General features: G+C 47.1%; 1 pseudogene; it reads right to left on the bottom strand.

Moving 5' to 3' along the window:
• Positions 1-9,687: 9,687 nt before the first annotated feature.
• Positions 9,688-16,867, bottom strand: LOC149301740 (kin of IRRE-like protein 1; annotated as a pseudogene).
• Between the last annotated feature and the right edge of the window lie 446 nt (positions 16,868-17,313).

Here is a 17,313-nt window from a genome sequence, read left to right as displayed (position 1 = left end):
TGCTCTTTTCAGTCATTGGACTCATTTCTATTGGTTGTTGCTTTTTCATACTGCATATTGACTGCTCATTGCTTTTCTCTTGGCCTATTGAAGGCTTTTTCTGTTGCTTATGTTTCCCATAATTCCTTTTTTCACCCCCACTTTTGACTTTGTATAATCTTTGGTATGTATGGTGTATGATTGGGTTCCAGACAATCAAAGGCTTCCCATGTGCATCACCAGTGTGATACTTCCCTTAATAGGATGCCCTCTCCAATATTCTCACACCAAAATTTCTATGGCAAAGATTAATTCGGAAAATACTCATGCTCACCCACCTGTGAGTCCTCGTAATTTCCGAGGGGGGGGGAATGTTACCCATGCTGCTCCATATATATTTTGGTATAAATGATAACCCTTAATGACCCCTAGATGAACTCTAACAGCCTGTCCACCATTGCCAGCAAGGCATGAGGACATGTACATACACCCCTGAGGGACACCCACATCATCATATCTAGAGAGTCGCATAAGAGGATTATCATATGACCAGGAAGAGCAAATGTTTGCCTTGCCTGAGGCTCTTGCCCCCTCCCCAGGTCTGTTGTCCGAGCAGCTTAAGACCACTAAGACAATCAGACAGGGACATCCAGGTGAAAAGCAAGTAATTCAACACCTTTGTTCTCACCATCAAGCACCTTTGCCAGAAGCAAGATTTTGCCTATAAATACTCCCAGATTTGCTTGTTCACTGGGCCAGTCTGGACTTCAGGGGGAAGCTCTGTCCCCTTGAACCCTGACCTGGCTCCTGGCTCCTGACTCCTGGCCAGTCATTCCATGGCTGAGCCTCATGCCATCCTCATCATATTCCATTTGGATTCCTGGAGGGAGTCTACATTCTGGTACGTATCACCCCAGTGATGCCTAAAATCCTATTCCATGCTAACCTACGCTTTTCCTGAGCTTTGTATATGTGTGTGTATGCTAGTGAATCGTATGTGTTTTTCCCCTTATAAATAAATTGGTTATTAATTCTAGAAGTCTGTCTCAGCTCCATTTATTGGGAGGCCCTGGTCTACTCCGTATAAATATCGGGAGGGCGATCTTGGTGGGCTCTTGTAGCCAGCCCCCTCTTGCAATATTTGAGCTAATAACAATAATAATAAAATTCCCCTAAACGGACCCTTGGCTACACATCTCAACCTGCTTGAACCACAATTGCTAGGAAGGACTGTGGAAGGGAAGAGCTAGGAAAAGCTCCTTTTTGGGGGACTACGCATCCTGAATGACCCTGGACATTGGGTGATTTGGAAGCTGTAGTCCCCCAGAAGCAACATTTGCAAGCTCTGTTGTCAAACCTCAATGATTCCTGCATTGGCACGGAGATGCTAGATGCTCTTTGGATTCTTTTCCCTCTCTGCAAATTCTATGAAATCCAGAGTCAAAGCCCAGTTTGGTCCAGAGACCACCTTTTGGCTATGGAAGTGCTAACTACTCCCAAACATTGTTTAAAATACGGTATAAAACGGTGATTCTGTGACTCCGAAGTTGCAAAGTGCTGCTCCGCAAACTATTTCGGAGACAGCTTGGTCTTGGAAGGTGCCACTAAGAGTCATAAGCTTTGCAAAACACCTTTTTCTCAGTGGAGGTTGAAACTGGGAATATGAGTTTGTTGAAGGGAGCTCAACACAGCCATCTGAATTTTCAGATTTTGCAAGGAAACACATTTGCAATGACGTTTGCAGACGTTTTCCTAGCTCTGCCTAATAGCAAGGCCTTGGTATTTTGGCATCTGAGACACAAACAGCCCTCTACTCCTTCCTTCCTCCCTTCATAGGATTGATGGGTCCTACCTGTCCTTCTCCTTTGGCTAAGAAAAAGCAGATGGAGGCCAGTATGGTCCATGCAAGTGTCCCAGGCCTTGCCTTAGCTGTGCTTAATCCAGCGAACTCACCCTCCGAGACCCAAAGGAAGCTCATCCATTTTTGCGATGGTTGACATTTTTGCCGTTTCGGAGAAATTCCCTGGTTCCCTGTAGGACCGGAGATATTGAAGCAACAATTCACTCTCACGCTAAATAAGGCATCAGCAGAAAAGGAAAAGAGAGGGAACAAAGTTGGGAAAAGAGTGGTCAAGAGGGGGATGCACAAGGAGAGGTGTTTGAGTCTGGAAGCAAATGCAAGTTCAGCACTTGGTTCTCTCCTTTAATATGGTGCCTCTGCTCTTTAATACCTTCTCTGGAGGCTGTTTTTAAGCAGAGAATGGATTGATGTCCATTGCAGGAAGGGCTTGGATGGAGTCCTCCTCCGTGGCAGAATGGGGTTGGGCATGGTCTTTGGGCTTTCTTCCGACTCTAGGATCCTATGAAGGCCAACGGTCGAAAATGGCTGGAAATTAAAGGGAATTTCATTGCCTTCCAGGGTAGGCTTTGGCCCAGGAGCCTATTCCCAACTTGAGCCTTTTGAATCCTTCCCAAAATGGTGCCCATTTCTCCAAAAGTATTTGGGGCCTTCATGGCATTGCCCACGTTTTAGCAAGAGACCTATACAACTATACTCTCCCATTTAAAATAAGAGAGAAAGGAATATTTTCCCCCTCCGCAGGCGTCCTGTCGGATCAAGACAGGACAAAAAACACATTAAAATGGAAAGCTTTCCTTTTTTTTTTAACGTAAAAAAATTATTTTAAAGCCAAAGAGGGGGATCAAAAGCAAACAGCCTCCTCTCCTTGCTTCCCTTTAATGGCTTGTCGGAGTCTGGAGGGGAACATCAGAGGAGCAAAGCGGGGAGGAGAGCGCGAACGCGGCGAGAAAAGATCCCTGAACCGCCGCAAGGAGATTGTGCTCTTCCCCTCCCACCCCTTTCCTCCCGTTTCATCCTGGAATAAATTAGAATACATCTCCGGCTCCAAAGAATATGCCAGATACCTGGCGCAGAAAGCAGGGAGGTTCATCGCCTTCAAGAAACTGGGAGGCAGCCTTTTTTTGGGGAACTGGAGGTAGAAAGGATAGCATCAGACTGCAACTCCCGTTAGTCTGGTCCAATGGTCAAGGATACTGGGTACTACATTTTCATCTGTAGTTCTATGATCTCCCTATGAGGAGCAACCTAGGGAGCTGGCGATGTTGAGTTGGAGAAGACTGAGAAATGACAGAGCCATCTTAGTATCATGGAAGAGACCTCAAGGGCCATCAAGTCCAACCCCCTGCCATGCAACCCTGAAATATCTGAAGAGGTGTCATGAAGAAAATATTCAATGTTTAAGCTTTAATGTGTCCAGAGGAGAGCAACCAAGATGCAGGGATGCTATTAGAGGGGTGAAGTAGGTGCAGACCACACCTGGTGATACCTCCAAAGCATTGCCACACCTCTTTGCAGGTAAAATGTCCATGGAAAGACCAGGCCCACCCACCTGGAGATGGTAAGAAGGCTGGCCAGATGCTGTTGGCAAACTCTGGGAGGCCTCTCCATTGCTGAATGGTGTCTGGACCCCTTAAGAACTTGCAAACCAGGAGGGTAGACTGGGGCAAGCCAGGACATGGATGGTCCCTTTGGGTGCCCAGATCCACCAGCCGTCAATGGCAAGTGCGCCAGAACCTTTCTCTTCCATAGTGGCCCAATTTACTCCAAACTGGTGGGAGACAGCCTGAGTTACTGTACTGGGATGACACTGTACTGTACTGGGATGACACTAGCCCTAGTGATGCCACTGGCCAAGATGAACCAAGTTTTGCTTCATGAGAAAGAGCTTGGAAAAGACCGAGAGGGGACACAATGAAGCCATCTTGAAATATCTGGAGAGGCGTCATGCAGAAAACAATTTGAGCTTGGATCTTGACAAGTCGGCACTTGTCTAGAGGAAACCAACCAAGATGACCAAAGGTCTGGAAACTATCCAGCCGTATGGGTGTGTTTATCTTGGAGAAGACTGACCTGGGACACAAGAGAGGCATCTTGGGAAATTTATAGGGGTGCGTTCAGGAAATGGGGTGAGCTTGGATCTTGAAATGTTGGATTTTTCTAGAGGAGAGCAACCAAGATGACTAAAAATCTGGAAACTACCAAGCCTTACAAGGAATAATTTAAGACGCTGGGTGTGTTTAGCCTGGAGAAGACTGAGAGGATGCAATGGAGGCACCTTTAAACATCTAAAGGGTGCCAAGGCCTTCAGACCTATCCATCTTGTCCCCAAATCTGGCTACTCCTCTGTTTCCAACTTAAAACAAAAACTTGGAGCAACTCTACCACATCTCTCTGAAGCAAATGGAATAAATATTCCATAGGATGAGTGTTTCCCAGGGTCTTTTTCCAGCTTTCAGCCTCAGTGGTTCTCCAGTTTGAAGCAAAACACCATAAAAAAAGCCCCGCACGCGCCTCCGCTTCCTGCTTTTGTCACAACCCACTCCGCTTCCTGCTTTTGTCACAACCCACTCCATCTTTCTGCCAGGGCTATTAATTCCCTCTCTTTGTCCTTTTTGTTTTAAAAGTTGCGCGGTCCATTTATCTTCAGAGGCCCAATATTAATTCAATATTCTCTCTTTGCCACACTCCATCCGTCCAACTCTTGGCGCGTTCATCCATCTTCGCTTGGCTCTTCCAAAAGGCCCCGTTCCCCTTCTTTTTCCTTTCTCTCCATCATCTCCTCTTCCAAGTTCTTTCCCCTTCCATCAACAGCACCATAAACGTTGGTTTATTATTCCTCCCCAAATCATCCCATCCGTTGCTCTCTTTCTGGCGCCCATCGACAAAAGTGATTAAAGACCGATAAACATCCCTTTCTTTCTTTCCGTTGTCTTGATCCTGAAGGGTCCCAAGAGCAGGCAGCAAATTGCTCCATCTCATGCATCTTGCAAACACGCGGCGCTAAGAGGCGGCGCACGCATTTGTATGGTAGTGGCGGCGGCGGCGGCAGCAAAAAGCATTAAGTGTGTTTTCTCATACACAAAGACCTCGGCGCTGCTGAGTAATGCGCAACGCTCTCTCTCCGCTGTGCGAACGTACGCACCTGTGTTGACGTTGCCGCCTCTGGCGCTCCCTCTTTTCTCCTCTTGGTTGCCATCAGCAAATTGCTAAAAAGCTTTTGCAAAGTGGGTCAGTAGAGCAAAGCCCCCAAGTTGGCACACGCTGGCAGGTGGCGGAAACCGGGGAGTATCTGTAGTAAAACGTTTGTAAATTAAGAGGGTTGCAAAGAGAGGAGTTTGAGTGCTGGACCGGGATTTGATTCCATGCCTTGCCATGGGATCCCTGTCTGGCTGCTCACTCTCAGCAGCCTCAGGGGAAGGCAATGGTGGCAATGAGGACCCATTTTAATATTATACTGGTTTAATTCTCTTTTAATGCCCACTTTTGTATGTTTTTACTTGTATTGCTTTTTAATATAAATATTGTGTAGTGATGCAGCTTAATATGTGTGTTTTATGTAACGGTTGCGTTTTTACTATGTTGTAACCTGCCTCGAGCCGTGAGGAGAGGCGGGTAAGAAATAAAATCATCATCATCATCATCATCATCATCATCATCATCATCATCATCAATTTGTAAGATGCTTACACAATTGTGTGTATGTGGGGAATGTGGGATATATATAAATATAGTAATACTAATATAATAAAGCACCTCTGAAGAAATCTTGCCCAGGAAACTGAGCCAGAATGGCGCATGGCATGGTTTGAGCATTGGACCAGGACTCCAGCAGACAAGGTTTCAAATCTATGCTCAGCCCTGGAAATACATTGGGTGACTTTGAGCCTCAAATGAAAGCCATGGTGGCAAACATCCATGGAACAAGTTTTGATATGAAAACCAAACCTGAAGGCACACAACAACAATAGTCCAACATCAGGGGACTCACCAAGGTGCAACAGAGGCATGGTTTAGACTGCAGTGGGGAACCTGTTGGTGTTATTGGCCTATAGTTCCCATCATCCATGACCATGGGTTAATGGGATTTGGAGTCCTAACAACACCGGGATGCCTCCAAATGCTTCCCTGCCCATGAAGCTCAAAAAACAGGATGGTAAGAACACCCTTAAACATGTACAGAGCGCATGTTTCTTAGGTTTTACATTGAGCTCTCCTCGGACTTTTTGTAATGCACAAACCAAACTAAACTCTAGCAAGTTGCAAAATGAACCAAAACTAAAATCTGATCTTTTTCCCTTTTGCATATGAGCATCAATAAGGCAAGGTTTGCATCCCAAAATCTGCTCTGAAATCCAGACTGAACGCAACTGACCTTCTGAAACAGAAATCCATCCATTTTGCTGTAATCCCACCCGATGAACTTTCAGTTCCATCCCAAAATAAAGACGAGCAACCTTTGTTCCATTCTTTTTTTTTAACATTTAGCTTTATATATATAAAAAATTAAATATATATATAATATATCGTGTTTAAGACTAAAAATATAGTACATAATATTTTTTAAAAGAATGGGAAAAAAACTTATTTTTGTTGTTTTAAAAAAAGAGAGAAGAAACTGGGGAAAAGTGAGGAAGGAAAGGGTTCACAGATATATGTCTCCAAGGATGGGATCAAGGGGAAAAGAGAAATTAAACATACGGAAAGGAGGCTGGACATTGGGAAGGGGTGGATGCGCAGCCTTTTCTTTTTGTGCCTTGTATAGCAATGGAGACTTGCTCCATTTAGGAAGGAGGGGTGCTTTGTGTGGGTCAGGATCGCACAACGTGGTTCAAAGGGGGTTTCAAGAGTGTTATTGCTTTAATGTCTAAGGCAATGCCAACCGAGGACCCTGCGTTCACTCTCGCTGCAAAAGACGTACCGCTTGCAAGGACCTGCAATGTGGAACTTTGCACATTGCGAGTATCACCCCAAAATTGGCATCTCTCTTACCCACCCACAATGGGGACGATGGTTGCAAAGACCCTGTGGCCATTTGGCTGGAGTGACCACCGGAGAAGAGTTGGCATGGCCGAGGTGTTTGCTAAGTACACCGAAATCTGCTCCCCAGTTTGCAAGTAGATTGCCATGTTCCTATGATTTCCTATGGGAATCATAGGAACATGATGTCCTATGGGAACCTGATGGACTCAAGACAAGGATCTGCTGCGTTGAAGAGGAGACCCGCAACCAATGGCCAAAAGGAATGGATGTATTCAATGTTTTGTTTTAGGGTGAAAGGAGAATGACGCTGGAGGCAAAATATTGGAAATGTCCCAGAATAGCCCAGCCAGCCATGAGAGCTGTCTTCCAACAAAAAGTGGGAGGAAGTAACTTTTCCAAAGTGTGTAAACCTCCATGGAAGTGCAGGGTTCCTGCCAGGGATTCGGGGATTGGCAACATGGCATCACGGTTTGAGAATGGGCCAAGACTCTGGAGACCAAGGTTCGAATCCCTGCTAGGCCGTGCAAACCCATTGGGTGACTTTGGGCGAGCCACACTCAGTCTCAGAGAAAGGCCATGGTGGCAACCGTAAATCTAGCCAAGAAAACCTTTGGAAGCCAGCATGGTGTCATGGTTTTGGGCTGCAAAAGACCAGGGGTCGAATCCTTGCTTGGCCATGTTATGCCCACTGGACAATCATAGGCAAATCTGAACAAATCTTGCCAAGAAAACCCTGTGACAGTTCCATCTTAGGACTGCCATTAAGTCAGAAACGACTTAAAGGCACACGACAACAACAACAACAACTTAGACTTCTCAGTCGGAGAGCTCCTCTAATTCCTCTCCAAAGCCTAGAAATCGCATAGGATGGTAATTAAAGTGGAATCATAGTGCTATAATTTTGAAGCGGCTGCAGTTTTGCAAAGGTCACTGCCTCCATTATGTCCATTCTCACACCAGCGGCTACAAGATGGTCACAAATTTAAGTGATCTGCAAAAGTGAGTTAGTAGCCCAAGGGAGAAGGGGATGTGTGTCCTTATTTTGGAGGGTTCCTAGGATCGCAACTGGGTACGTTGTGCAGAGATGGGCAATATTTGGGGGATACATGGAAGGAATAGAGACGTACTATTAGTCCAAATTTTCCTAGTATTTCCAAGCCATGAGGTGGATGTCTCCATGGCTTTGGCCTTCTTTTGCTTTTGCAAACACTCCTTCCATCTATCCATCCATTTGTCCACCTTCTGACTTCTACTCGAATTCGTGACAACACTGCTGCGGGACTTTTGGAATCTATTTGAGCTGGGTTTTTTCAAAGGTGCACATAAAGAAATGGGGATGATCTTTTGCAAGTAGGGTAGTGGTCTTGTGCAATTGGAACAAAGATGGAAGAGCAGGGAAACATTAACAGATCGATGAAATATATATATATTGACACACGTATAAACGTGTCTCAAAAGGCGGAGGGAATTGCTTTTAGCCAACCTTTGCATTGCAAGCCCAAAAAGATTGGCGGTCAAGAAAAGGCAGAGAGAGAGAAGGAGAGAGGTGACCGATAGATGACCAGCTGACCCTTGGGATACAAAAGAATGAAAAAGGAGTCCCGAAAAGGTGGGCAGAAAAGGCGTTTTGTGCAGAGAAGGAAAAGGAGGTGGAAAAGTCCCTCAAGCCTTCACCACAAAAATTCAGTGGCTAGTGGATTCTGGGAGTTGCAGTACAAAAAAAGTAACTTCCTAAAGTCCTGGGAAAGGGCCTGGCTGCGTCTATGAATCTTCTCTGAATCCCCAGACTCTCCCCCACTCTTCCTCCATCTACCTTCGTGAGAATGCCCCCATTTTCCTGCTCCTCCATCCAATGCTTTGCTAGAAAAGAAAGAAAGGAATGTGAAAAAGAAAAACAACAACCAGAGACCTCTTAGGAGCAAGTTAAATTATGCATCCTAATGCAGCTTAATGCCTTCTCTGGCTCTTTGGAGTTTAATATTTCAGACAGAATTTGGGACTTTTTTGGGGGGATTGGAAGGAAGAGACACACAGATCTGCCTGGGTTGCTTTCGTACCTAATTTCTGCAAAGTGCTTACAGAATTGCTTTGGGGGGACCCCAAAAATCAATATGGAAGTGTGGTGTTCCCAGAGAGGAAAAAACCCTTGGGAGACTGACCATCCCTATGTCAAGATATAAAAGTTGGTCACCCTCTCCTTCCTCTTGCTGACCCTTGAAGTCTCCCATCTTTCTTTGGGATCTTGTTAGGATGCCACCCCTGCAGCAAGCCCAACCTGTGCATGTTTGTGTTGTGCGCTACTGTTAGAAAGAAGATGGAGCTATTTATGATGGTGGAACAGGGCTTGGCACACCTTGGGTTGCTTGTCTGAAGTTCAGACGATACTCCAGAGCAGACCCACCAACATAGCGACACAATGCAAGAAAAGGAATTGCAATGGAACCAGACGAGGAAGAAGATAAGAGACCTTGGCAAGGAGAAAAGCGTGACCCCTCCTTCCTTGCTTACCCTAAAAAGAGAAAAGGTGGGACTATCGGAGGACTCCCACTTCCCTCATTTTGCAAGAAATGCAAAATGACGGCAGAAAAAAAACAAGGTTGGAAAAAGGAAGAGAAGAAAAGAGGGCTCCTGGGTCGTAGTGAGACCGAGGCAAAGGAGGGGATTTTGGTGGCTGCGGGCACCGTCTGCGAGTCCAGCCTGCAGGTGGGCAAAGGGAGGGAAGGGTCAAGGAAACGGGGTGAAGGTGGGGAAGAACAAACAAAAACGTGCCCCTGAATATCAGGGAACAGTCATGAGGTACCTGCAGCCCCTTCCCCACCCTCCCCACTACCCTCCCCTCCCGGCCCCAAGTCCCCCCAAATTCGGCTTCAGATGTGCGTCTGCATCCGCTGCTGGAACCGCTGCCCGTAGTCCGAAGAGGTGTAGGAGAAGCGGGTGGCGGTGGTGTATTTCCCCAGGGGGTCGTACGTGTCATAAGGAGCTCGGCCGTCCAAGGTGGGGCCGGGCGGCTGTGGGTAGGCCAGGCGGTACGTGGCGTAGCCGGCGCTGGCAGGGAAGCCCGTGTGCCCGCCATAGTTTTCGTACGAGAGCTGGCTGGCTGTGTCGGCGGCACTGGTGGCAGTCGTGGCTGCAGTGGCGGTTCCCGGGCCCGGACCAGGGTCTCCGCTGTAATCCGAGGTGGGACCCCGGGCATAGGTGCTGAGCTGGGCATAGCCGCTGGAGTGGGAGAGCCGGGAGGAAGGCCGGCCGTCAAACCGTGTGGTTGTCGGGTTGCGGTAGTCAGCGTAGAGCACCGTGCGGGACGAGGGTCGGTCCTCGTGGGCTCGGACGTTGTAGTAGCCATTGGTCGGGTCCTGGAGCGATATATAGGAATGAGTATGAGATCAAGGAATCCCAAAAGAGAGGCAGCAAGGAGTAGCGGCCAGACTGTCTTGCCTGTATGTTGTATTATATATTGTGTTTTACTTAATGTTGTAAGCCGCCTCGATCCTGTGAGAGAGGCGGCATATAAATAAAATTTATTATCATTATTATTATTATTATTATTATTTATGTATTTTTAATTTATATTTTATTTATTTCATTTTTTATGCTGCCTTTCTTCCAGAAACGGATGCAAGGCGGCTGACAAATAAAAACATTTTAAAAGACTTGACAATAAATGTTTTAAAAACCATTAAAACACCAAAGTGTAACATGGCACACATTAAAAAATAAAACACACAACCCATAAAATAAACACCCCATATGGCAGTCATCCCATGATTATGTATGAAAAGCCTGTCTTTATGGGGGGATTTGTTGGCTGTATCTACATTGCTGAATTAATGCAGTTTGACATCTACTTCAACTGCCATGGCTCCATGCTATAGGCTTCTGGGATTTGTCGTTTTGGGAAGGGAATGACAAACCTCCTCTGAATAAATCTTTCCAAGAAGACCCCAGGATAGGGTTGCCGTAAGTTGGAAACATCTTGAAGATATATAACATCAACAAGAAGAGATATTTAGACTTCTCTCTAAGTCCCTCTGCTTTGGTTATTTGGCTATACAGCTTGGGTTCAGATGAGCTGGAAGACCGATTTGGAGAATCCCAAAGGTAAGGTTCCTCCGGTTGGAAGAGCATGCCCCTTCTTTCTGAGATTTCCACATCCATGCCACATGGGAATGACTTTCTCATGTTCATGCATGCACCTCACTTACCTTCAACTAGTACTCTTCCCGGGTATCGATGGTGTCGCAGCGCAGGTCTTGTTTCAGGTCTACATCATCTTTGAACAGCTGCGGTGACAAAGATGGGGGAAAAGAGGTTGCAAAACATCAGCAGCTGTATTTCTCAGGAAAGAAATAGCCTGCACTTTGCAGCATAGATGGTGCACCATTTAGAAATGGAGTTTCCACTCCCTTTTCAGGGGGTCCGCTGAGGACATCCAAATGGATAAAGGAAAGCTCACCGAGTAGATGGCCTTCATGACGCGGGTGGCCGTGGAGACGCTGGCCGTGTCCTCCTCCCGGTCCGAGTGCAACGTAAGGGGCTCCCGGTTGACCGTCTCCACCTTGATGTCCAGCTTCCACAAGTTCACGTCCTTCCTGCCTGGAAGAAGGAGATGGAAAGACTCATCAGTCTGGTCTCATCCAGTATGGCCACAAGCAGTCCAGTGTTTCTGTCTTCCTGAGCACTCACAACACACACAAACACAACACCAGCAACACCCGTGTGACACTCACTTCTTTTCCGGCGCCGGTAGAGGATGCAGGCCAAGCCAGCGATGCAGAAGATGACCAGGATGCCAGCCCCGATAGTGGCTCCGGCAATGATCCCCACCGGCAAAACCTCTGCCAAGGGCGGATTGGAGGGTCATTCGGGCAGAGAATGAATAAAACAAACACACAAATGAATAAAATAACCACAAATCTAGCATGCATTGCATTTGGACAATCTCTTTTTTGCTCAGTATAGGAAGTGGCGGGGAGGGGGAAATCCAGGTTGAATAATTACTTATTAAGCACCAACAATGTGGATTTCATTCACTTCTGTGGATGTGGTTTTTCCACATTCACTGCTACTAACCCCAGGGAATGTGGAGGGACCACTGTCCTTATTTAAGCCTTGGGGATCTCTAACTTTGGGCCTCACCCACCTTTCTCCTCCAGCTGAATGATGGCTGTCCGGGACCCGAAGCTGTTCCATGCAGTGCAGTTGTAGCGTGTCTGGAAGTCAACCTCCATGACGTTGTTGATGGACAAGGTGGACAGGACCCCGTTGCTGTTGTTGCTCCGCTCCACCGTGTAGCGCTCCAGCGTCCCTGTCTCCAGCGTCTTCTCCTGCCAACCCCAGGCCTGAGAAAGCGGATGGGTCCAAGAAGGATGCAGAGATAGAGAGAAAGAAAGGAGAAGCAAGACCTTAGAAAGAGGAGACCAATGAGCAACGAATTCAAACATCCCACTGCCAAGCTCAGATGGCCCCTTTCAGACACCAGACGCAAATGCATTTGTGGTCTCTCCTTTGGAAATCTCCTTATTACAGATCAATAAGGACGCTCCTTATTACAGACAGTGTCCTGAAGAAGGCCTCCTTTCCCAAAATTTACAGCTACAACACACACTGATGGAAGGACTTACAATTCGGTCGGGAAGAGGAGTGCTCCCGATGAAACACTCCACTTTCCCCCGGTCACCCCGCACAGCGTACTGGACCGACTCACTGGAAATGATAGGAGGACCTGGCAGAAAAATAAAGGATGGAAGGAGAGAAGCAGAGAGACACATTAAATCTGTGGTATCCCACTGCTAGCACATGAAACGTTACAAACCCAAGGTTTCAGGAAAATGAGAAACTTTGCCAGCTCTTTTGAGATGTTCCCTGAGTATTACAGCCCCTAAGACCACCTCTTATCATCTTTATCTTATCATCTTTCTCCTGTGTGATGCCAAAGGCAGAAACGGTGCCACCGTTGCAGCAGTCTTATGCATACAGAGAACATATTGCTCTGACCACACTTGAATGGATAGAGGCAACAGCAGCCCCAGGCTTGTCAATGTTTCCATATTTATTGGGCACTTCTGGTGTGCACTGGTAACTTCTGATAGGTACTGGGCACTTCCGATGGGCAATGGGCACTTCTGATGTGTACTGGTCACTCCTGAGGCACACCAGGCTCTTCCGATGAGCACCAAGCGCTTCTGATGCACACTAGGTGCTCCTGTTTTGCTCCAGTGCTTCTCAACCAGTGTCTGGATGTGCAACAGGGAGCGCTCCGGTGCCCATTAGTGCCCACTGACCACTGGGCCATGGCATATCAGTCACGCCATCATCGTGCAATGGTGCCTTACTTTGCAAACTCATAGGTGAATGCGGATGTAGAGAAACGACTTGATTCAATCACACGCACAGCCATTGGCGAAGATCTGAGAATGCCAGCCTGCCTTCCTACCCACCTCGGGAGGGAGAACATGGCTGAAGGAAACCAATCGAGCCATTGATGCGTTTTTATTTTTAAAAGCCCTGCTCCATTAATGAAGAGGATTATGACAATGTTCCCCATTCGGAAGAGAGCTTACAAGATTCAAAATCCTCAGATTGGCTCCTGCTGCTAAAAGACCCTGCGGGGAAGCGGGATTGTTATTCATCATCTCTTTAGTTCTTTTGAGATGTTTAGCAGGGTTTCTCTAGTTTCCCTACAAACAGGAGCCACAGGGAATCTGTCAGGGGCTGGGTTTGATGCGGGGAGGAAGCTCCGAAACGCCCGGAAAACACTTGGAAGGCAAAGCCCCCTCCTTGACTACGTACATCCAAGGCCCAGCTGTATGTTTCCTCCCAGTTTTGATGGCACAGAATACAGAGAGAAGCAAAATGGTCCTACAAGTATTACAATCTCTTGTGCCAAATGCTGGGAGGCAGGGAGGGAAACAGTCTCTACGTTGGTCCCCGAGTCGAAAAATGCGTTCCCTTAATTATTCTGGGGGGGAAATATTTTCTGTGACAAAAATGAGTTTTCCTAAGCAGAAAACACTTCTCTGTGCAGGAAATGGGATTGTTGTTGTTTTGCAAAAAATCCCCATGGTTTGTTTTTCCTCCCCACAGAACAACAACAGCAGCAGCAACAACATTTCCTCCACAAATGTTCAAGACATTTAGATACTACTACTACTACTACTACTACTACTAATAATAATAATAATAATAATAATTTATTCCCCACTCTTCAGCCAAAAAGCTATCAGAGGGGCTTACAAATTGTAAATTTGACATTTGCATAGGAGAAGAATACTGCAGAGGAATATGCAATGTATCCTGCAATGGGGAAAAGATGTCAAATAGGTACACAAAAACATACACATCAAATAAGTACATGAAAACATATTGAACCTTGTACAAGCCTCTAGGTAGAGGCATGTTCCAAAATGCATCATTTTTTCCCTTTCATCAGCCTCCTGTCATTTTTTTCATTTTAGTGATCAGACTTGCAGATCAATGCTTCTTTAACATGTTGGGGAAAGCTGGTAAGGCAAGCCTATGTGTTCTCCTATTTTCTCTCTGTTTCAGTATCCTGCTCAGAAAGGGGTTCTGGAGCTGCTGTCTATCTAGGGGCGAATCCCATTTCTGCCCTCTTAAAGCATTATTATATTGTTTGCGGCAGACATGCTGCTGCAGCCCAGAACCAAAGGCGTCTGTGTCTTGAGGCCTCTGCCAATGCTCCAATGCCAATGTTGCCAAAAATAAATCCAGCTGGACAGAGGATGAGGAAGAAATTGGGGACCAAGGAGTAAAAAGACTTTACAGCTTTATCAAGAGTGTTTAAAAAACTAAGTTTTCCAAGTACCACAAAGCAAGGCTGCTTGAAGGGTGGATTTCACCTCCTACTCACTTTGCAATTGCAATATGTGCCCCTTGCACTGAGTGCTGCGCACTTGGTTCCCTCCCAGAAACACTTTTTGGGGTGACCCACTCACCATTGACCAAGAGGGCAACCTCACGCTCGCCCACCCCGATCCGGGGGACGATGGCCTTGCAGACGTATTGCCCCGCATCCGCCTGCGTGACGGATTTCAGGTACAACTGGTTGCTGTTGCTCAGGACCTAAAGAGGAGGGATGCAGAAATAAAAAGTCAAAAAATGATCATAAAACAGGGCAAGAAATCCCCAAGTACTGCTTTATCCTGCATTTTTAAGGTCTCCTGCTAGTCAAGGAAGGACGTATCCCGGGAGGAGTGGATCCTTGCAGGAATAAAAAAGTCATTCAAGTCAGGCAGGAGTCTCAGTTGTGGGTTCTTTGCCAACATCAAACAAGACAAAGAGCAAATAGAGGGAAGGGTGAGAGGGCAGACTGACCATGTTGGACTCCTTCTTGGTCCAGGTGAGGGTGAGGGGCGGGTTGCCCACCCAAACGCAGGTTAGTGTCACGTCCGAGCCGATGTCAGTGGTCATGGGCTTTGGGTCCACTATGATGCGAGGAGCGACTGGCGGAGGAGAGCGGCAAGAGAAAACGGGAGCATGTGAGAGAGACGGGCGTGGGCAGACCAAAGCATCTAGGTGAGGACCACCAGGTAACCCTATGCCCATCCCGCCTTGCCCGACTCCCACTCACAATGGACATCCACCAAGGTGCTGACATTGGTGCTGCCCACGTCATTGTGGACCTCACAGGAGACCGGCTCTGTGAAGAAGGTATAGTCCACCTGGGTCTCGTAACGGCTCTCTTTGGCATCCTCGATGATCGTGCCTCCTTTGGCCCATCTGGAAATGGTGGGGGAAGACAGAGGAGCAAATTGTGTTCATTTGTGTGTGTGTGTAGGAGGGCACTGCCAATACACAACAGCCAAGAGTGCCCATTTGCAGAGTGGGCCATTTTGTGGTGTTCAAGTGTTTCTGCTTTGGAGGGTGGGCCATGTGGGCTAACTGTTTATGTGTCACGTAGGGTAGGCCATTTTGCAGACTTTATAGGGTGTGTTTTTTGGCCCACTGCAATAGTTAAGGGTGGGCTAGTTTATGGCCTTCTCTTATTCCTTGACCTTGAGGGTGGAAGGTGGGCCAGTCATGGCTCTCCAAATGTTTCCGTTTGTAAAAGTGAACCATTTTGTGGTCTTCTGACTATTTCTGTGCCTTGTAGGGTTGGCCATTTGTGGCACAAGCAGTACTACAAAGCCTATCATTCCTCACAGTCAGCTCTTGTTGCGCATGCCCTCGCCACACCTGCCCCCAACTCACCTGTAGCCCTTGATCTCTGGGTTGGCGGTGGCCATGCAGGTGAAGGTGACCCGCTCGCCTTCCTGCACCGTCTGAGGTTGGATGGAGAGGGTCACCGTGGGAGGGTCTGCCACACAGAAGGAAATGGTTATTCTCCACAAAACAGGGATGAACTGGGAGTGAGTCTGAACCCCCCACGATCACAAACACGCAAAGAGCACAAATAATTGCAAGAGACGTGAGGCTGAAACAATATGGGAAGGCGAGACATATGTACCAACCAACTTCACATTTGTCTGAAAGAAAGCAAAAAGATAATTGGAGGAATGGAGGACAAAACAGGAATCGCAGAGTTGGAAGAGACCTCAAGGGACATCATTTCTAAGCCGCTTCAGTCATGCTTGTGTGTATACACACACACACACACACACACACACACACACACACTATACGTGGGTGCACTATACGTGGCTTTCAACTTATGCTGAAAGCCATGTGGGAGCGCGCGGGGCGGTGCATCCCATTCATGCACGACCCTATTAGTTTCAATGGGGCTTGAGCATATGCTTTTTTTTAACACGAGGAGGGCCAGAACAGATCCTACACGTAAAAAAAGGGTGCACTGAATCTCTCTCTCTCTCTGTGTATGTGTGTGTGTGTGTATGTGTGTATACACACACACACACACACACACACAGAGAATCAAAGCACCCACGCCAAAAGAGAATTCATGTCATCGATTGAGAAGGGGGAAAGAAGGGAAGAGTAAGAGGAAATATTTGAAGATGACCCCAGCCCAATGGTGTTCCCAAGGATGTCAAGAAACATGGCACCAGATATTCTTCCTGTCCTACTTTCCATGAGAGAGGAAAGTGTGGCAGGAACAACCTACCATAGACAGTGAGGGTGAATCGGTGGGTTCCTATTACTGCCGTATCAAACTGTACTTCTGCAATGTAGACGCCGCTGTCCTCCGCCTTCAGGTCCACAATCCCAAGGGTGGTCTGGTTGACCATTTCCAGCCGCTGCCCAAAGCGGTCGTCTGGATTTGTGCGCTTCGGTTCTCCCTTGGAGATCTCAGCAATCTTTATTTTCTCTCCCTCTTTGGTCCCGGGATCATAGAACCACTTGATTTTGGACCACAGTTTTGTCGAAGTTATGTTTACAGAAAGCGAGACCGATTCCCCCCAGATCCCCTTCACTTGGACATTGGGGGGATCCTGCAATTGATTCCCGGCCAGGCCTGTTTTTTTTAAAGGAAAGAGAATAATAAAGGATGGGAGAGAGACAGAGAAAGATAAAAGGGG

The sequence above is a fragment of the Sceloporus occidentalis genome, unplaced genomic scaffold (assembly GCF_023333645.1).
Source record: "Sceloporus occidentalis isolate IW3139 unplaced genomic scaffold, rSceOcc1.0.p SCAF_20, whole genome shotgun sequence".
Taxonomy (NCBI): domain Eukaryota; kingdom Metazoa; phylum Chordata; class Lepidosauria; order Squamata; family Phrynosomatidae; genus Sceloporus; species Sceloporus occidentalis.
This window is presented reverse-complemented; position numbering and strand designations above follow the sequence as displayed.